The following is a 22,515-nucleotide window of genomic DNA, read 5'->3' on the forward strand; positions in this document are numbered from 1 at the left end:
AAACAGTTTGAAAGCGACCAATCTCGTCTAATCTCAGAGGATAAGCAGGGTCAGGCCTGGTTAGTACCTGGATGGGAGACTGCCTGGGAATACCAGGTGGCATAGACTTTTTTTTTTTTTGGGTGTTGACTTGTTATTTTCCCTTGTTTACTAAGGTGACCATCTTTGCGTTTTTTATGAGGGTTGAGAGTGCCCAAAGCAATTGAATACGGCCATATCTCCCTGAAAGCAACAAATCTCATCTGATCTCGGAGGCTTAGCAGGGTCGGGCCTGGTTAGAACCTGGATGGGAGACCCCCTGGGAATACCAGGTGCCGTAGGCTTTTTTTTTTATATGTTGTTGGCGTTGAAGACCTGTTTTAATTTTTTTGCTTGTTTGCAGAGGTGACCATCTTGCCGTTTGTCAAGAGGGTTTAGAGTGGCCAGCACGATGGTCTACGGCTACATCACCCTGAATGCGCCTGATCTCATCTGATCTCGGATGTTAAGCAGGGTCGGGCCTGGTTAGTACCTGGATGGGAGACTGCCTGGGAATACCAGGTGGCATAGACTTTTTTTTTTTTTTTTTTTTTTTTGGGAGTTGACTTGTTAATTTCCCTTGTTTACCAAGGTGACCATCTTGGGATTTTTCAAGAGGGTTGAGAGTCCCCAAAGCGATTGCCTACGGCCACATCTCCCTGAAAGCAACCAATCTCATCTGATCTTGGAGGCTTAGCAGAGTTGGGGCTGGTTAAAACCTGGATGGGAGACCCCCTGGGAATACCAAGTGCCGTAGGTTTCTTTTTTTTTTTTTTTTATGTTGACTTGTTTTTTTTCCCCTTGTTTCCTAAGGTGACCATCTTGGCGTTTGTCAAAAGGGTTGAGGGTGCCGAAAGAGATTGCCTATGGCCATATCACCGTGAAAGCGCCCAATCTCGTCTGATCTCGGAGGCTAAGCAGGGTCGGGCTTAGTGACCATCTTTGCATTTGTCAAGAGGGATGAGGGTGCCCAAAGAGATTGCCTATGGGCAGGGTAGGGCCTGGTTAGTACCTGAATGGGAAACCGCCTGGTAATACAAGGTGATGTAGGCTTCTTTTTTTGGGGGGGGGGGGGGGCGTTGACTTATTTTTTTCCCTTGTTTCCCAAGGTTATTATCTTGGCGTTTGTCAAGACGATTGAGGGCACCCAAAGAGATTTCCTATGGCCACATCACCTTGAAAGCGACCAATCTTGTCTAATCTCGGAGGCTAAGCAGGCTTAGGCCTGGTTAGTACCTGGATGGGAGACTGCCTGGGAATACCAGGTAGCATAGGCTTCTTTTATTTTTTTTTGGCGTTGACTTATTTTTCCTTGTTTTCCATGGTGACTATCTTGGCATTTGTGAAGGAGGTTTAGGGTGCCCAAAGAGATTGTCTTTGGCCTCATCACCCTGAAAGCTCAAAATCTCGTCTTATCTTGGAGGCTAAGCAGGTTCGGGCCTGATTAGCATCTGGAGGGGAGACCGCCTGGGAATACCAGGAGCTGCAGTCTTCTTTTTTTTTTTTTTGCGTCGACTTGTTTTTTTCCCTTGTTTCCCAAGGTGACCATCTTGAGGTTTGTCAAGAGGGTTGACGGTGCCCAAAGAGATTGCCTATGGCCACATCACCCTCAAAGCCCTAATCTCGTCTGATCTCGGAGGCTAAACAGGGTCAGGCCTGGTCAGTACCTGGATGGGAGACCGCCTGAGAATAGCATGTGCCATAGGCATCTTTTTTTTTTTTTTTGCCGTTAACTTGTTTTGTTTTCCCTTGTTTGATGACCATCTTGGCGTTTGTCAAGAGGGTGGAGTGTGCCCAAAGAGATTGCCTACAGCCACATCACCCTGAAAGCACCTGATCTTGGAGGCTAAGCAGAGTCGGGCCTGGTTAGTACCTGCATTAGTTGACCTGTTTTGTATATCTGGTTTCCCAAGATGACCTTCTTGGCATTTCTCAAGAGGGTTTTGGGTGCCAGAAGAGATTGCCTATGGCCACTCCACTCTGAAAGCACCCGATCTCATCTGGTCTTGAAGACTAAGCAGAGATGGGCCTGCTTAGTACCTGGATGGGAGACTGCCTTTTTTTGTGGTTCCCCAAGGTGACCATCTTGGCATTTCTCAAGAGGGTATTCCCAGGCGGTCTCCCATCTAGGTACTAACCAGGCCCGTCCCTGCTTAGTATCAGATGCTTTCAGGGTGATGTTGCCATAGGCACTCACTTTTGGCACCCTCAACCCTCTTGACAAACACCAAGATGGTCACCTTGGGAAACAAGGGAAAAAAAGAAGTCAACCATGCCATATTAGCACCTCAAGAAATGAGATAGGCAGTCATAAACTAAAAGATGCGTAAATTCCAGAAAATGTACCATCGTTTTCAGACGCTATAACATTTGCGCAAACCAATAAATATACACTTATTAACATTACCAAAGACATGTGGCTGAATACATTTTGACCTAAAAGTATGAATAAAATTGAGTTTATTGGATTTTTCTTATAACAAAAAGCAGAAAATATAATTTTCTTTCAATATTTTTTAGATTTTTCCGTTTATATCGCAAAAAAAAAAAAAAAAAAAAAAATTGCAGAGGCAATCAAATACCTTAAAAAAAAAAAACCTCTCTATTTGTGGGGAAAAAAGGATGAACTACGTGACCCACACTGACCTACCTGACACACGCTGACCTACCTGACATACATACACTGACCTACCTGACACACACTGACCTGGTCCCTGACATACAAACTCTGATTGACCTACCTGACCAGGAGGAGATAGACTTCATGTGTTCAGGTACTACAGCAGCAGCTCATCCGTGGTGCTGGTGTGCAAGGAAGCCAGAGGAGAAGAGGAGAGCCGCCCGTCCAAGTGGGTATTGATGTGGTGCGGCCGCCACATTGTCATTTCTGCCTTCTTCCTGCTCCAGCACAGCAAGCTGGGAGAGGACTAAGATTGCAGGAGTGTAGGCTAAGGGAGCTGCTGCGAATGCTGCTCAGGGTGGCGGCGTCATCCCTTTCTCTCCCTCCTGGGCTCTACACTCCACGCTACCATAACAGCTGCGGGACAATCCAGACCAGAAGTCGTAGGCCAGGCCCCACGAGCACTAGCGCGGAGGAGGAGGAAGTGCAATCCTCCTCTGCTTTGAATGTTGGGCAGTGTGGGCACAGTGGGCAGTGACGTTAATGGTTGCTAGCCGCCAGGCGGCTATAGCAATCAGTGACCAAGAGTAAAGTCGGGTGGAAGCGGGGTAGAGCTAAAGCTGGAGCTGGAGCCAACCATGGCTCAGTCTGCCCCTGTTCCCTGCATTCTGGACCGAGACTCTGGGCTACTGGTCCCAGACTACGGCCACCCCCTAAAGATGCCTCTGTTTGTTCCCAAAGTAGGGACGTACATCAGAGTGCAATGGTCGGCAAGTGGTTAAAGCGACGCAGTGCCGAATCGCAAAAAGTGCTCTGGTCTTTGGCCAGCCAAATGGTCCTGCGCTGAAGTGATTAAATGCCCACTCTCACACAGGGGGACACTCTCACACACATACAGGGACACTCACACACGGGGAGACACACACGGGGAGACACTCACACAGGGGGACACTCTCACACACACACACACAGGGGGACACACACACACACAAACACAGGGGGACACACACACAGGGGGACACTCACACAGGGGGACACACACACACACACACAGGGGGACACACACACACACACAGGGGGACACACACACACACAGGGACACACACACACAGGGGAAGACACACACACAGTGGGAGACACACACAGGGGGACACACACACAGGGGGACACACACACACACACAAGGGGAGACACACACAAGGGGAGGCACACACACAGGGGACACACTCTCTCAAACAGGGGGACACACACACACACGGGGACACACACACTCCCACCACACACACAGGGGGATACACACTCACACACACACACACAGGGGGACACACACACACAGGGGGACACACACTCACCACACAGGGGGACACTCTCACACACACACACATACAGGGACACACACACGGGGAGACACACACACACGGGGACACTCACACACACGGGGGACACACACACACATAGGGGGACACACACAGGGACACACACATAGGGGGACATGACATACAAACTCTGATTGACCTACCTGACCAGGAGGAGATAGACTTCATGTGTTCAGGTACTACAGCAGCAGCTCATCCGTGGTGCTGGTGTGCAAGGCAGCCAGAGGAGAAGAGGAGAGCCGCCCGTCCAAGTGGGTATTGATGTGGTGCGGCCGCCGCATTGTCATTTCTGCCTTCTTCCTGCTCCAGCACAGCAAGCTGGGTGAGGACTAAGATTGCAGGAGTGTAGGCTAAGGGAGCCGCTGCGAATGCTGCTCAGGGTGGCGGCGTCATCCCTTTCTCTCCCTCCTGGGCTCTACAATCCACGCTACCATAACAGCTGCGGGACAATCCAGACCAGAAGTCGTAGGCCAGGCCCCACGAGCACTAGCGCGGAGGAGGAGGAAGTGCAATCCTCCTCTGCTTTGAATGTTGGGCAGTGTGGGCACAGTGGGCAGTGACGTTAATGGTTGCTAGCCGCCAGGCGGCTATAGCAATCAGCGACCAAGAGTAAAGTTGGGTGGAAGCGGGGCAGAGCTAAAGCTGGAGCTGGAGCCAACCAAGGCTCAGTCTGCCCCTGTTCCCTGCATTCTGTTTCCTGGATACAACCTGCCAGGTGTCGCTAACATCCATTGAAGCTGGTGGAGACGTGTGAGATTCTGATTGAGCTGGAAGGATGTCCCATGCTCTAAGCAGCTTCAGTCCTTCCTCCAGAGAATTGACCACAGACACCTGCTCATCTTTAGTGATATGTAACTTAGCCGGATATCCCCAGCGGTATAAGATGGCGTGGTTACGCAGAGCTTTAGTAATGGATAACAGGGCTTTACGTTTCTGCATGGTGTACTGGGACAAGTCCGCAAAAAGCTGAATATGTGCATAGCATTCAGGTGGTTGTTTGTTTTTGCGATGAGCAGACATGAAATTTTCTTTAATGTGGTAAAAATGTACCCGCATAAGGACATCCCTAGGGATGTTGTCTGGTAGATGGGACGGTTTGGGGAGTCGATGGATCCTGTCAATCACTAAATCAGAGTCAGTGGTGTCCGGCAGAAAGGATCTCATCATAGTTTGAGCATATTGCAATAGTTGGCCCGGGGTGATCACTTCGGGGATCCCCCTAATTTTGAGGTTGTTGCGGCGGGATCTATCTTCAAGGTCAGCGACCTTTGACCTAAGCCAGGACACCTCGTCAGCTTGCTCATTATGGGCATCAACTAATGAGTTATAAGAGGTGGCATAATCGCCCATTTTTTCCTCCACATGAGATACTCTGTCTCCCAGCTCCCCCATGTCTGCCTTAAAACTCCGCATGCAGTCCATTAGGTCCGCGTGGAGGGAGCTGCGAAGGGACACCAGCATGTCTTTCAACGTGGTGTCAGACACCGGCTGGTTGGTGGTGGGGAACGAATGGAGCGTTTCAGCTAGTTCCCTAGTATCATCCAAGCCCTCGTGGTCCCCGCTCACCTTGTCGGCGGTCACGTCCACCGTCAGACGGGGTTTAGATTTCGCCGGGCTCCGGGACAGCGGGGATGAGACATCCGGAGGGTCTCTGGACACGCTGGGGCTGTGTTTCGGGCTCGGAGAGGATGTCGCAGACTCGCTGGAGGTAGGCGGCGAGGCGTCTCCGGCGCCATCTTGGAGTAGGCCGCGGTCTTTCTGCGGGAAGAAGTGTTGAAGTTTATGGAGCTGTGAGACTCCTTTCCTCTTTTTGGCCATGCTGAGGGAATGAGGGATAGTTCCCACGCAGGTAGTGGTTAGTTAGAGTTAAAGTCCTCTCCGTTAAGCGTCGTTCCCCGGTCTCCAGCACGGAGCTATCTGCTCACACGTCCATGCAGTAGCTCGGTAGCCACGCCCCCCGTTCCCTGCATTCTGGACCGAGACTCTGGGCTACTGGTCCCAGACTACGGCCACCCCCTAAAGATGCCTCTGTTTGTTCCCAAAGTAGGGACGTACATCAGAGTGCAATGGTCGGCAAGTGGTTAAAGCGATGCAGTGCCGAATCGCAAAAAGTGCTCTGGTCTTTGGCCAGCCAAATGGTCCTGCGCTGAAGTGATTAAATGCCCAAAATGGTCCTTGGTGACTAAAAAAGGCACACTCCTGACCTTTGAATGCCAAAAAGGTCCTCGGTGACCAGGGGCGGACTGACAGCTAATGGGGCCCCCAGGCAATAGAAGCTCATGGGGCCCCCTTGGGCACCACACCTGCACAGGGAGACACGGGGGGAGCACACAGGGGGAAACTGGAGGAAGAACGCACACGCACACACAGGGACACACACACACAGGGACACACACACACACAGGGGGACACACTCACACACACACACACAGGGGGACACACTTACACACACAGGGGGAACCACTCACACACAGGGACACACTGACGCACACAGGGGGACACACACACAGGGGGAGACACACACAGGGGGTCACACTCACACACAGGGGGAGAGACACACACACACACACAGGGGGAGAGACACACAGGGGAAGAAACAGACACTCACACACACACAGGGGGAGACATACACACACAGGGGGAGACACACACACAGGGGGACACACACACTCACACCACACACAGGGGGACACGCACACTCACACAGGGGAGCACACACACTCACACGGGGGGGACACACAATCACATGGGGGGACATACACTCACACGGACACACACACACACACACAGGGGGGAACCACCACACAGGGGGACACACTCACACAGAGACACACACTCACACAGGGGGACACTCTCTCTCACACACACACAGGGGGAGACACACACACAAAGAGGGAAGACACACACAAGGGGAGGCACACACACAGGGGGACACTCACACACACCGCACACAGGGGGACACACACACACTCACACCACACACACACACACAGGGGGATACACTCTCACACACACACACACAGGGGGATACACACGCACACTCACTCACACAGGGGGCACACACACAGGTGGACACACACTCACACCACACAGGGGGACACTCTCTCACACACACACACATACAGGGACACTCACACACGGGGAGACACACACAGGGGGACACTCTCACACACACACACAAGGACAGGGACACACACACACACACAAACACAGGGGGACACTCACACAAGGGGAAAACACGCACACAGGGGGACACACACTCACAGGGACACACACACACACACACAGGGGAAGACACACACAGTGGGACACACACACAGGGGGACACACACCCAGGGGGACACACACACAGGGGGAGAGAGACACACACACAGGGGGAGAGACACACAGGGGAAGAAATACACACACAGGGGAAGAAACATACACACACACACACACACACACACACACACAGGGGGACACACACATTCACACCACACATGGGGACACGCACACTCACACGGGGGGCACACGCAATCACATGGGGACACACACACACTCATACGGACACACACACAGGGGGACACTCTCTCACACACACACACAAGGGGAGACACACACACACAGGGGGACACACACACACACACAGGGGACACTCTCTCAAACAGGGACACACACACACGGGGACACTCACACACACCACACACAGGGGGGCACACACACACTCACACCACACACACAGGGGGATACACACTCACACACAGGGGGACACGCACACTCACTCACACAGGGGGACACACACACACACAGGGGGACACACACACACAGATGGACACACACTCACCACACATGGGGACACTCTCACACACACACATACAGGGACACACACACGGGGAGACGCACACACACGGGGACACTCACACACACGGGGGGGGGGACACACACGGGGAGACACACACAGGGACGCACACATAGGGGGACATACACAGGGACACACACACACACAGGGGGACACTCACACACACATGGGGACACTCACACACACAGGGGGACACTCACACAGGGGGACACACACATGGGGACACAAACACAGGGGGACACACTCACACGGGGGCACAAACACACAGGGGGACACACACATGGGGACACAAACACAGGGGGACACACTCACACACACATGGGGACACTCACACACACAGGGGGACACTCACACAGGGGGACACACACATGGGGACACAAACACAGGGGGACACACTCACACGGGGGCACAGGGGGACAAACACACAGGGGGACACACACATGGGGACACAAACACAGGGGGACACACTCACACGGGGGCACAGGGGGACAAACACACAGGGGGACACTCACAAACGGGGGGGCACTCACAGAGGGGGACACTGTGGGTTGGGGGGATCCGGGGCCACATGCATTCTGTACTGCCGCCTCCCATCACTTGTGGCAGGCCCAGGCTTCACTTACCGGATGCCGATAATAACGGCGCAGCTCCCTGCCGGCCCCTCCACTTATCTGCTGTGCCCGTATCACATGCCGCGATCATGCCAATTACAATACTGCTAACGGTGCGCTGCTCCCCACCGGCCCCTCCTCCCCTCCCGTCCGTCCCAGGTGCTTGTACCGTATGCGTTGTGACATCACCTGGGACGGACGGGAGGGAAGGAGGGGGAGGCGGGGAGCAGCGTGCCATTAGAAGTACCGTTTGCAGTATTGTAATCGGCATGATCGCGGCATGTGATACGGCACATCCGCTTCAAGTGGCCTCTCATCTGGCCGAGACCGGGCCGGGCACCTAATGACCTCGGGCGGCGCCCGAGTGACCGACTGGTCAGTCCGCCCCTGTCGGTGACCAAAAATAGCTGGGTGTGCTGTTTTTTTTCACTGGGGCCCATTTTTGGCCTCCAAGGATAATATTTAGCCTAGAAGGTCCGGGCTTTTTTTGGTAATTGAGGACCATTTTTGGTATTCAATGTTTGGTTGTTTGTATTGCACAGTGACCTTTCTGTAACCTCTAGCCTCCCTCTGCTGTGATTTACTACAATGTACAGTATTTAAAAAAATCGTATTCAGTTTGTTAGATCTTTTTTGATCAGGTTAGATCAACCGTTGTTTGCGTTAGATCTCATACAGAAGAAGCAATATTAACAGTTATTTGCAGGGGGGGCTAACCCGTCATCAGCCCGCCTTATCAAATTTTCTGGCCAAAAATCATTCAGGCTGATAAATATTTGTTAGATCCGGTAAGATCAAGTGGTTTTAATGTTAGATCTCACATAATTAGAGACTTATTAAGAGATTAATGAGGGGGGCTGCCCCCTCCCCTTATCTCCTTTCCCATCAAAATAGAGATATTAGGTGGTACATATGGACGGGTTATCCCCCCACATGCAATTTTGGCCAGAAAAAAATATTCATTAGATCCGGTAAGATCAAGTGGTTTTGACGTTCGATCTCACATAATTAGAGACTTATTAAGTGAATAATGAGGGGGGTTGCCCCCCTTATTTAATTTTCTGCCCAAAAACCATTCAGGCTAATAGATATTCCTTAGATCCGGTAAGATCAAGTAGTTTTAATGTTAGATCTCCCATCATTTCAGAGATATTACACATCAAAATACAGATATTACGTGGTACATATGGACGGGTTAGCCCCCCCACATGCAATTTTCTGCCCAAAAATCATTCAGGCTAATAGTGTCAGAAACCATGAATCAGACCGAGACAGAAGTACAATTAAATCACACTTGTTTATTAAATAAAAATAAAAAGGTAAGTAGAGAAAGTGTAGTCAAAGCATAGCCAGACTCCAGCAACCCGATCGAGTAGTCAGCCAGGCCAGAGTTCAATAACCAGATCGGGTAATCAGCCAGGCCAGAAGTCAGGGATCCAAGTGAAACAGCAGCAAGCGGAAAAAGGAGCCAGAAGGGATGTCAGCAAGCCAGTCTTTAAACAGAACTGCAGGAGATGGTTTCTTGTGATGTGACCAAGGCGAAGGCAGAGATGAAGTCAGCTGGACAGCTTTAAGTAGGCAGGTCAGACGAGCATGATAAGGAACAGCTGGTAACTGTGGAGAGAGATGAGAGCTGGCAATTAGCCGACAGCTGAGCAGCCAACCCAGAGAAGTAAGGGCTAAACCAGCCCTGAAAAATAGATATTCATTAGATCCGGGAAGAGCAATTGGTTTTAACGTTTGATCTCACATCATTTCAGAGATATTCCACATCAAAATATAGGTATTAGGTGGTACATAAGGAAGGGTTAGCCCCCCTTATCAAATTTTCTGGCCAAAAATCATTCAGGCTAATAGATATTCGTTAAATCCGGTAAGATCAAGTGGTGTTAACGTTACCTAACGGATCTCAACCAGCGTCAGTCTGCCCCAGTCAGCTCTTTAGCGCGGGCTAGGGGAGAATGAACGCAGGGGGACTCTTATGACACCCCCCATCTAACATTTTCCACAACGTGCCACCAGAGCCAGATTTACAGTTCACACCCATGGACTCACAAAGATCTCAGCCAGTGACTGTATCTCACTCTCTACCCGTTTCTGAAGATGAAAACAGAGGATAAAGAGAAAGATTGTCTGTGGCCATCTCAAATGTCAGGGCCTGCCACCTCCCCTTTTCTTCTCCTCCCAAGGTGATTGAGGTGACTCTCAGGCCAGAGGATCCTGAGTTTGGACCTTAAAGTCCACCTTTTGAAGAGTTGGAAGACGCTCAATCTTACCTGCTGACAACAGACCCCTAAGACTTTCCATCCTTCATTGAGGAAACTGAAGCTGATATGCAGGAAGAAGAAACCAGTGTGCCTGTAACCCCAGAACCTAAAGAACAGCAAGAGCAAAGGGTTATTCACCCACCCAAAAGACTGCTCTGAGGAGGTCTTTCTCATTGTAAAAAGGACTCTTGAAGTAACTGACGCTTCCACCGCAGATTTGGTGGTGGCAGGGCTGGTGCAAGGACTTTTAAAACACCACAAGACCGCACCAGAAGCAGACCCCCAAAGGCACCAGAAAACCACACCAGAAGCAGACCCCCCAAAGGCACCAGAAGACCACACCAGAAGCAGACCCCCCAAAGGCACTAGAAGACCGCACCAGAAGCAGACCCCCAAAGGCACTAGAAGACCGCACCAGAAGCAGACCCCCCAAAGGTACCAAAAGACCGCACCAGAAGCAGACCCCCAAAGGCACCAGAAGCAGACCCCCAAAGACCGCACCAGAAGAAGACCCCAAAAGGCACTAGAAGACCGCACCAAAAGCAGACCCCCAAAGGCACCAGAAGACCGTACCAGGAGCAGACCCCCCAAAGACTGCACCAGAAGCAGACCCCCAAAGGCACCAGAAGACCACACCAGAAGCAGACCCCCCAAATGCACCAGAAGCAGACCCCCCAAAGGCACCAGAAGCAGACCACCAAAGGCACCAGAAGACCGCACCAGAAGCAGACCCCCAAAGACCGAAACAGAAGCAGACCCCCCAAAGGCACCAGAAGACCGCACAAGAAGCAGACCCCCAAAGGCACCAGAAGACCGCACAAGAAGCAGACCCCCCAAAGGCACCAGAAGACCACACCAAAAGCAGACCCCCAAAGGCACCAGAAGCAGACCCCCCAAAAGCACCAGAAGACCGAAACAGAAGCAGGCCCCCAAAGAAGGCACCAGAAGACCGAAACAGAAGCAGACCCCCAAAGGCACCAGACGACCACACGAGAAGCAGACCCCCAAAGGCTCCAGAAGACCAATCCAGAAGCAGACCCCCAAAGGCACCAGAAGACCGCTTCAGAAGCAGACCCCCAAAGGCACCAGAAGACCACGCCAGAAGCAGACCCCCCAAAGGCACCAGATGACCACGACCACACCAGAAGCAGACCCCCCCAAAGGTACCAAAAGACCGCACCAGAAGCAGACCCCCAAAGGAACCAGAAGCAGACCCCCCAAGACCGCACCAGAGGAAGACCCCCAAAGGCACTAGAAGACCGCACCAGAAGCAGACCCCCAAAGGCACCAGAAGATCGCACAAGAAGTAGACCCCCCAAAGGCACCAGAAGACCACACCAGAAGCAGACCACCAAAGGCACCAGAAGCAGACCCCCCAAAAGCACCAGAAGACCGAAACAGAAGCAGACCCCCAAAGAAGGCACCAGAAGACTGAAACAGAAGCAGACCCCCAAAGGCACCAGAAGACCACACCAGAAGCAGACCCCCCCAAAGGTACCAGAAGACCGCACCAGAAGCAGACCCCCCCAAAGGCACCAGAAGACCGCACCAGAAGCAGACCCCCAAAGACTGCACCAGAAGAAGACCCCCAAAGGCACCAGAAGACCGCACCAGAAGCAGACCCCCAAAGGCACCAGAAGACCGCACCAGAAGCAGATCCCCAAAGGCACCAGAAGACCACACCAGAAGCAGACCCCCCAAAGGCACTAGAAGACCGCACCAGAAGCAGACCCCCCAAAGGTACCAAAAGACCCCACCAGAAGCAGACCCCCAAAGGCACCAGAAGCAGACCCCAAAGACCGCACCAGAAGAAGACCCCCAAAGGCACTAGAAGACCGCAGCAGAAGCAGACCCCCAAAGGCACCAGAAGACCGTACCAGAAGCAGATCCCCAAAGGCACCAGACGCAGACCCCCCAAAGGCACCAGAAGACCCCCCAAAAGCACCAGAAGCAGACCCCCAAAGGCACCAGAAGACCGCACCAGAAGCAGACCCCCAAAGACCGCAACAGAAGCAGACCCCCCAAAGGCACCAGAAGACCGCACAAGAAGCAGACCCCCCAAAGGCACCAGAAGACCGCACCAGAAGCAGACCCCCCAAAAGGCACCAGAAGACTGCACCAGAAGCAGACCCCCCAAAAGGCACCAGAAGACCGCACCAGAAGCAGACCCCCAATGGCACCAGAAGACCGCACCAGAAGCAGACCCCCCAAAGGCACCAGAAGACCACAACAGAAGCAGACCCCCCAAAGGCACCAGAAGACCGCACCAGAAGCAGACCCCCCAAAGGCACCAGAAGCAGACCCCCAAAGACCGCACCAGAAGAAGACCCCCAAAGGCACTAGAAGACCGCACCAGAAGCAGACCCCCAAAGGCACCAGAAGACCGTACCAGAAGAAGACCCCCAAAGACCGCACCAGAAGCAGACCCCCAAAGGCACCAAACGACCACACCAGACGCTGACCCCCCAAAGGCACCAGACGCAGACCCCCCAAAGGCACCAGAAGAAGACCCCCCAAAGGCACCAGAAGCAGACCCCCAAAGGCACCAGAAGACCGCACCAGAAGCAGACCCCCAAACACTGCAACAGAAGCAGACCCCCCAAAGGCACCAGAAGACCGCACAAAAACCTTTTGAAGAGTTGGAAGACTTTCCATCCTTCATTGAGGAAACTGAAGCTGATATGCAGGAAGAAGAAACCAGTGTGCCTGTAACCCCAGAACCTAAAGAACAGCAAGAGCAAAGGGTTATTCACCCACCCAAAAGACTGCTCTGAGGAGGTCTTTCTCATTGTAAAAAGGACTCTTGAAGTAACTGACGCTTCCACCGCAGATTTGGTGGTGGCAGGGCTGGTGCAAGGACTTTTGAGGCACCAGAAGACCGCACCAGAAGCAGACCCCCAAAGGCACCAGAAAACCATACCAGAAGCAGACCCCCCAAAGGCACCAGAAGACCACACCAGAAGCAGACCCCCCAAAGGCACTAGAAGACCGCACCAGAAGCAGACCCCCCAAAGGTACCAAAAGACCGCACCAGAAGCAGACCCCCAAAGGCACCAGAAGCAGACCCCCAAAGACCGCACCAGAAGAAGACCCCAAAAGGCACTAGAAGACCGCACCAAAAGTAGACCCCCAAAGGCACCAGAAGACCGTACCAGGAGCAGACCCCCCAAAGACTGCACCAGAAGCAGATCCCCAAAGGCACCAGAAGACCACACCAGAAGCAGACCCCCCAAAGGCACCAGAAGCAGACCCCCCAAAGGCACCAGAAGCAGACCACCAAAGGCACCAGAAGACCGCACCAGAAGCAGACCCCCAAAGACCGAAACAGAAGCAGACCCCCCAAAGGCACCAGAAGACCGCACAAGAAGCAGACCCCCAAAGGCACCAGAAGACCGCACAAGAAGCAGACCCCCCAAAGGCACCAGAAGACCGCACAAGAAGCAGACCCCCCAAAGGCACCAGAAGACCGCACCAGAAGCAGACCCCCCAAAGGCACCAGAAGACCACAACAGAAGCAGACCCCCCAAAGGCACCAGAAGACCGCACCAGAAGCAGACCCCCAAAGGCACCAGAAGACCGCACCAGAAGCAGACCCCCAAAGACAGCAACAGAAGCAGACCCCCAAAGGCACCAGAAGACCGCACAAGAAGCAGACCCCCCAAAGGCACCAGAAGACCACACCAAAAGCAGACCCCCAAAGGCACCAGAAGCAGACCCCCCAAAAGCACCAGAAGACCGAAACAGAAGCAGGCCCCCAAAGAAGGCACCAGAAGACTGAAACAGAAGCAGACCCCCAAAGGCACCAGACGACCACACCAGAAGCAGACCCCCAAAGGCTCCAGAAGACCAATCCAGAAGCAGACCCCCAAAGGCACCAGAAGACCGCGCCAGAAGCAGACCCCCAAAGGCACCAGAAGACCACGCCAGAAGCAGACCTACCAAAGGCACCAGATGACCACGACCACACCAGAAGCAGACCCCCCCAAAGGTACCAAAAGACCGCACCAGAAGCAGACCCCCAAAGGCACCAGAAGCAGACCCCCCAAGACCGCACCAGAAGAAGACCCCCAAAGGCACTAGAAGACCGCACCAGAAGCAGACCCCCAAAGGCACCAGAAGACCACACCAGAAGCAGACCCCCAAAGGCACCAGAAGCAGACCCCCCAAAAGCACCAGAAGACCGAAACAGAAGCAGACCCCCAAAGAAGGCACCAGAAGACTGAAACAGAAGCAGACCCCCAAAGGCACCAGAAGACCACACCAGAAGCAGACCCCCCCAAAGGTACCAGAAGACCGCACCAGAAGCAGACCCCCCCCCAAAGGCACCAGAAGACCGCACCAGAAGCAGACCCCCAAAGACCGCACCAGAAGAAGACCCCCCAAAGGCACCAGAAGACCGCACCAGAAGCAGACCCCCAAAGGCACCAGAAGACCGCACCAGAAGCAGACCCCCAAAGGCACCAGAAGACCACACCAGAAGCAGACCCCCCAAAGGCACTAGAAGACCGCACCAGAAGCAGACCCCCCAAAGGTACCAAAAGACCCCACCAGAAGCAGACCCCCAAAGGCACCAGAAGCAGACCCCAAAGACCGTACCAGAAGAAGACCCCCAAAGGCACTAGAAGACCGCAGCAGAAGCAGACCCCCAAAGGCACCAGAAGACCGTACCAGAAGCAGACCCCTAAAGACCGCACCAGAAGCAGACCCCCAAAGGCACCAGAAGAACACACCAGAAGCAGACCCCCAAAGGCACCAGACGCAGACCCCCCAAAGGCACCAGAAGACCCCCCAAAAGCACCAGAAGCAGACCCCCAAAGGCACCAGAAGACCGCACCAGAAGCAGACCCCCAAAGGCACCAGAAGACCGCACAAGAAGCAGACCCCCCCAAAGGCACCAGAAGACCGCACAAGAAGCAGACCCCCCAAAGGCACCAGAAGACCGCACCAGAAGCAGACCCCCCAAAAGGCACCAGAAGACCGCACCAGAAGCAGACCCCCCAAAAGGCACCAGAAGACCGCACCAGAAGCAGACCCCCCAAAAGGCACCAGAGGACCGCACCAGAAGCAGACCCCCCAAAAGGCACCAGAAGACCGCACCAGAAGCAGACCCCCAATGGCACCAGAAGACCGCACCAGAAGCAGACCCCCCAAAGGCACCAGAAGACCCCACCAGAAGCAGACCCCCAAAGGCACCAGAATACCGCACCAGAAGCAGACCCCCAAAGACTGCAACAGAAGCAGACCCCCCAAAGGCACCAGAAGACCACACCAGAAGCAGACCCCCCAAAGGCACCAGAAGACCACAACAGAAGCAGACCCCCCAAAGGCACCAGAAGACCGCACCAGAAGCAGACCCCCCAAAGGCACCAGAAGCAGACCCCCAAAGACCGCACCAGAAGAAGACCCCCAAAGGCACTAGAAGACCGCACCAGAAGCAGACCCCCAAAGGCACCAGAAGACCGTACCAGAAGAAGACCCCCAAAGACCGCACCAGAAGCAGACCCCCAAAGGCACCAAAAGACCACACCAGACGCTGACCCCCCAAAGGCACCAGACGCAGACCCCCCAAAGGCACCAGAAGAAGACCCCCCAAAGGCACCAGAAGCAGACCCCCAAAGGCACCAGAAGACCGCACCAGAAGCAGACCCCCAAACACTGCAACAGAAGCAGACCCCCCAAAGGCACCAGAAGACCGCACAAGAAGCAGACCCCCCAAAGGCACCAGAAGACCGCACAAGAAGCAGACCCCCCAAAAGGCACCAGAAGACCGCATCAGAAGCAGACCCCTCAAAAGGCACCAGAAGACCGCACCAGAAGCAGACCCCCCAAATGGCACCAGAAGCAGACCTCCCAAAAGGCACCAGAAGACCACAACAGAAGCAGACCCCCCAAAGGCACCAGAAGACCACACCAAAAGCAGACACCCAAAGGCACCAGAAGCAGACCCCCCAAAAGCACCAGAAGACCGAAACAGAAGCAGAACCCCAAAGAAGGCACCAGAAGACCGAAACAGAAGCAGACCCCCAAAGGCACCAGAAGACCACACCAGAAGCAGACCCCCAAAGGCACCAGAAGCAGACCCCCAAAGACCGCACCAGAAGCAGACCCCCAAAGACCGCACCAGAAGCAGAGCCCCAAAGGCACCAGAAGACCACACCAGAAGCAGACCCCCCAAAGGCACCAGAAGCACACCCCCAAAGGCACCAGAAGACCGCACCAGAAGCAGACCCCCCAAAGGCACCAGAAGACCGCACAAGAAGCAGACCCCCCAAAGGCACCAGAAGACCGCACCAGAAGCAGACCCCCCAAAAGGCACCAAAAATTTGGCCTCACTGGACCTAGAGTTGCCAACTCATCCCTTTAAACCCAAACACATATGAATTGCACAGGTTCTGAAACCAATTTAATGCAGATAAGGCACCAAGTGAGTTTAATTACCACCTGAATCAGCCACAGAACCCGTGAAATTTACATGTGTTTGGTTTTAAAGGGGTGAGAGGGCAACTCTAAGCCCTTGTACACACGGTCGGAGATTCCGACAACGAAATCCGTCAGATTTTGTCCGACGGATTTTGTCCGAAACTGTTGTATACACACGGTTCACACATAGGTTCTTTACCACATGATCAGCTGTGTCCAATCACAACAAATGTTAGATGACATGCTAGTACATTTTTGGCAGACAACGGTCTGTTGTCAGATTTTTGCATCGTATGTACACAAGCTTGTTGCACAAAAGTCCAAAGTACAAGCACGCATGAGCGGAATAAATGCTCACCAAACACGACATTAGCAGAAGGTGCCCAAAGGGTGGCGCCCAAGAGCTGAAATTCCACGTAGTACATCACTGCATTCGTGTTTGTTGGCCGACAATTGTGTATAATCTTGTATGCAGGACAAGTTTACGGCACACGCCTTTTCGGACAAAAGTCTGACGTTTTGTTGGCCAAAAATCCAATCATGTGTACGAGGCTTAAGGCTTGGTAGACAGATGTGGCTCGCAGCAGGGGTCCAGTTATAGTCCATTCACACAGGGGCAACATGACTTCGAGCGAGACTTTGGGAGGCAACTTGGACACGACTTGAGTATGAATCACAGCACGACTTGAGGCAACTTATAAGGCAACTTGAAGTTGCTTCCAGGACAGGGGACTTTACCAGTGGTCAATCACATAATAATCAGCTCTGTGGGAGGGAGGGGTTTGCCTATTTTTACTTCCTGGAAAGTTACTTCAGTTAAGACAGGGGATCAGACTTGGAGGCAACTATTGAAATCAATGGGTACAAGTTGCCTAGAAGTCAGATTGAAGTAGTTGCCACCTGTCCAAGATTAACCCAGACAGTATGGGTTTTGAAACATGTGCCCGGGTCTCTGACCACCTGAGACCCGGGCACATTATTCCTTTCAGACCCGTCAGTGGCTCCCTTCCTGCGCGGCCGTGTCTTCTCAATTTCGGGGTCCGCAGCGGCGTAGCGCTTATTAATTTCTGCTCCTGTTTAGCTGTCTGAGATTCTGAGTACAGAACGCGAGGCGGGAGGCAGAGGCGGAGCCTCCATGGTGCTCTCCTCCAATCCCCTGGCTGGCTGCAGAAGGGACAAGGAGGTGGGCAGAGCCTCCATGGTGCTCTCCTCCAATCCTCTGGCTGGCTGTAGAAGGGACAAGGAGGTGGGCGGAGCCTCCCCATTCCCTGCTGCTCTGGAATGTGTGCAGAGATCGCGCTGGACTGCAGCCAAGCTTGTAAGGTACGTTTTTTCATTGTCAGGTTTTCAAAGTACTCTCACCTCTCATTCCCCCTCTCCCCACCATACACTATACATACACCCCTCCCCCCACCATACACCCCCTCCCCCCACCATACATTATACATACACCCCCCTCCCCCACCATACACCCCCCTCCCCCACCATACATTATACATACACCCCCCTCCCCCACCATACACCCCCCTCCCCCACCATACATTATACATACACCCCCTCCCCCCACCATACACTATACATACACCCCCTCCCCCACCATACACCCCCCTCCCACCACCATACATTATACATACAACCCCCTTCCACACCACACACCCCCTCCCCCCAACATACACTATACATACACCCCCTTCCCCCACCATACATTATACATACCCCCCTCCCCCCACCATACACTATACATACACCCCTTCCCCCACCATACACTATACATGCACCCTCCCCCCACCATACATTATACATACACCCCCCTCCCCCCACCATACACCCCCTCCCCCCACCATACATTATACATACACACCCCTCCCCCCACCATACACTATACATACACCCCTCCCCCACCATACACCCCCTTCCTCCACCATACATTATTATTATTATTATACAGGTTTTATATAGTGCAAACATGAGGGCAGACATCACATTTACATTACAATTTGGTACAAGAGGAATCAGAGGGCCCTGCTCGCTAGAGCTCGCAATCTAAAAATATACATACACCCCCTCCCCCACCATACACCCCCCCACCATACATTATACATACACCCCCCTCCCCCCACCATACACTATACACACACCCCTCTGCCCTACTGACACCGCCCTCCTGCCCTACTGACACCGTCCTCCTGCTCTGCTGACACCGTCCTCCTGCTCTGCTGACACCGTCCTCCTGCTCTGCTGACACCGTCCTCTGCTCTACTGACACCGTCCTCTGCCCTACTGACACCGTCCACTGTCCTACTGACACCATTTACTGCTCTACTGACACCGTCCTCTGGTCTACTGACACCTTTTACTGCCCTACTGACACCGTTTACTGCTCTACTGACACCGTCCTCTGCCCTACTGACACCATCCTCTGCCCTACTGACACCGTCCACTGCCCTACTGACACCATTTACTGCCCTACTGGCACCGTTTACTGTTCTACTGACACCATTTACACACACCCCTCCCCCCACCATACACTATGCAAACACCCCCCCCCTCCATACACTATCCATATATACAGTCCCCCCATATATACTGTTCTCCACTCCCCAGACAGCATCCATATATACAGTTCTCACCGGGTGACACCGTCCTCTGCCCTACTGACACCGTCCACTGTCCTATTGACACCATTTACTGCTCTACTGACACCATCCTCTGGTCTACTGACACAGTTTACTGCTCTACTGACACAGTTTACTGCTCTACTGACACAGTTTACTGCTCTACTGACACTTTCCACTGCTCTACTGACACCGTCCACTGCTCTACTGACACCGTCCTCTGGTCTACTGACACCACTTACTGCCCTACTGACACCGTTTACTGCTCTACTGACACCGTCCACTGCTCTACTGACACCATCCACTGCTCTACTGACACCGTCCACTGCTCTACTGACACCGTCCACTGCTCTACTGACACCATCCACTGCTCTACTGACACCGTCCACTGCCCTACTGACACCATGTACTGCTCTACTGACACCATTTACTGCTCTACTGACACCATTTACTTCTCTACTGACACCGTCCACTGCTCTACTGACACCTCCACTGCTCTACTGACACCGTCCACTGCTCTACTGACACCATTTACTGCTCTACTGACACCATTTACTGCTATACTGACACCATTTACTGCTCCACTGACCCCGTCCACTGCTCTACTGACACCATTTACTGCCTTACTGACATTGTCTACTGCCTGCCCTACTGACACTGTCCACTGCCCTACTGACACTGTCCACTGCTCTATTGACACCATCCACTGCTCTATTGACACCATCCACTGCTCTATTGACACCGTCCACTGCTCTACTGACACCGTCAACTGCTCATTTGACACCATTTACTGCCTGCTCTACTGACACTGTCCGCTGCTCTACTGACACTGTCCACTTCTCTACTGACACCATTTACTGCTCTACTGACACCGTCCTCTGGTCTACTGACACCATTTACTGCCCTACTGACACCATTAACTGCTCTACTGACACCGTCCACTGCTCTACTGACACCATTTACTTCTCTACTGACACCATCCTCTGCTCTACTGACACCATTTACTGCTCTACTGACACCATTTACTTCTCTACTGACACCGTCCACTGCTCTATTGACACCGTCCACTGCTCTACTGACACAGTCCTCTGCTCTACTGACACCATTTACTGCTCCACTGCTCTACTGACACCGTCCACTGCTCTACTGACACCATTTACTGCCCTACTGACACCGTCCACTGCTCTACTGACACCATTTACTGCTCTATTGACACCGTCCACTGCTCTATTGACACCGTCCACTGCTCTACTGACACCATTTACTGCCCTACTGACACTGTCTACTGCCTGCCCTACTGACTGTCTACTGCCTGCCCTACTGACACCGTCCGCTGCTCTACTGACACCATCTGCTGCCCTACTGACACCATTTACTGCCCTACTGACACCATTTACTGCTCTACTGACACTGTCTACTGCCTGCCCTACTGACACCGTCCGCTGCTCTACTGACACCGTCCACTGCTCTACTGGCACCGTCCACTTCTCTATTGACACCGTCCACTGCTCTACTGACACCATTTACTGCCCTACTGACACTGTCTACTGCCTGCCCTACTGACACTGTCCGCTGCTCTACTGACACTGTCCGCTGCTCTACTGACACTGTCCGCTGCTCTACTGACACCGTCCGCTGCTGACACCCTTTATTGCCCTACTGACACTGTCTACTGCCTGCCCTACTGACACTCTCCGCTGCTCTACTGACACCGTCCACTGCTCTACTGACACCGTCCACTGCTCTACTGACACTGTCTACTGCCCCTACTGACACCATCCACTGCTTTACTGACACTGTCTACTGCCTGCCCTACTGACACTGTCCACTGCCCTACTGACACCATTTACTGCTCTATTGACACCGTCCACTGCCCTACTGACACCGTCCTCTGCTCTACTGGCTGACAGTGTCCACTTTTAAGGTAGGCTATTTTCACTGACATTTCTTTCATTAATCGAATCATATTTTATGGGTACACTAAATGCTTTTGTTTTATTTAATCATGCCCCTTTAAGTCCCCCCACTTTTAATGCAATTTGGCTATAGCAACTGTTCACTGTAGCACACTTCATTACTACTCTTTTTGGGTAACCCAAGGTATTTTACAATCCTATAGCGTGTACTACAAAAAAATTGCCATGCGCCGTGAAAATGTTCAGGTTTGGCTTGAAGAAAAGGTGGCAACCCTAGATTGAAGTAGTACAGGAACTTTTACCCTTGGCTTTAACCTTTCCCTTCACCTTTCATATATTTCTTATTACCTTTTACTCTATATAACTCCCCCTCTATCCCAATAATCAGGCCACACAGGAGTTTTGGAGTATAAATGGCCATAGCAGCCTTTATTAACAACTCTTCAAACCAATAACTTAAATAACTTTATTAAATATATATATATAACCACTGTTTAGTAACGGCAATTTGAAAGAACTCCCAGTCAGTTGGTCTTTGACGGTACCACGTTCCACCTTTTAAACATAACATTCTCCACCATTACACTGTGGGACCACATTTACCATACCAGGCCTCTGGCCGTTTATCAGCCCGGAGACAACCACCTTTCCCGCAGTGCCACCAAATCCCGTATTCCAGCCTACCCTTCCGCTGGGATGCACCAAAAGGGGGCCCATATCGCTATGAGCTCCCCCCCACATTTCCATCATCTGTTTTCTTTTGCCCCAGCAAAGACCAAAAGACACCACCGCTACAGCTGCTATGATGACCCTCATCACCGAAACCTGCAAGAA

The 22,515-nt window shown here is 52.8% G+C and overlaps 3 pseudogenes; all 3 read left to right on the forward strand.

Moving 5' to 3' along the window:
* Nucleotides 1-204: 204 nt before the first annotated feature.
* Nucleotides 205-323, forward strand: LOC143931245 (5S ribosomal RNA; annotated as a pseudogene).
* Nucleotides 324-433: 110 nt separating this feature from the next.
* On the forward strand, nucleotides 434-552 carry LOC143931016 (5S ribosomal RNA; annotated as a pseudogene).
* Nucleotides 553-659: 107 nt separating this feature from the next.
* LOC143932171 (5S ribosomal RNA) lies at nucleotides 660-778 on the forward strand (annotated as a pseudogene).
* Nucleotides 779-22,515: the final 21,737 nt, after the last annotated feature.

Source organism: Lithobates pipiens, unplaced genomic scaffold (genome assembly GCF_037356315.1).
Source record: "Lithobates pipiens isolate NorthernLeopardFrog02 unplaced genomic scaffold, aLitPip1_a1.2 Scaffold_25, whole genome shotgun sequence".
NCBI classification, from domain to species: Eukaryota; Metazoa; Chordata; class Amphibia; order Anura; family Ranidae; genus Lithobates; species Lithobates pipiens.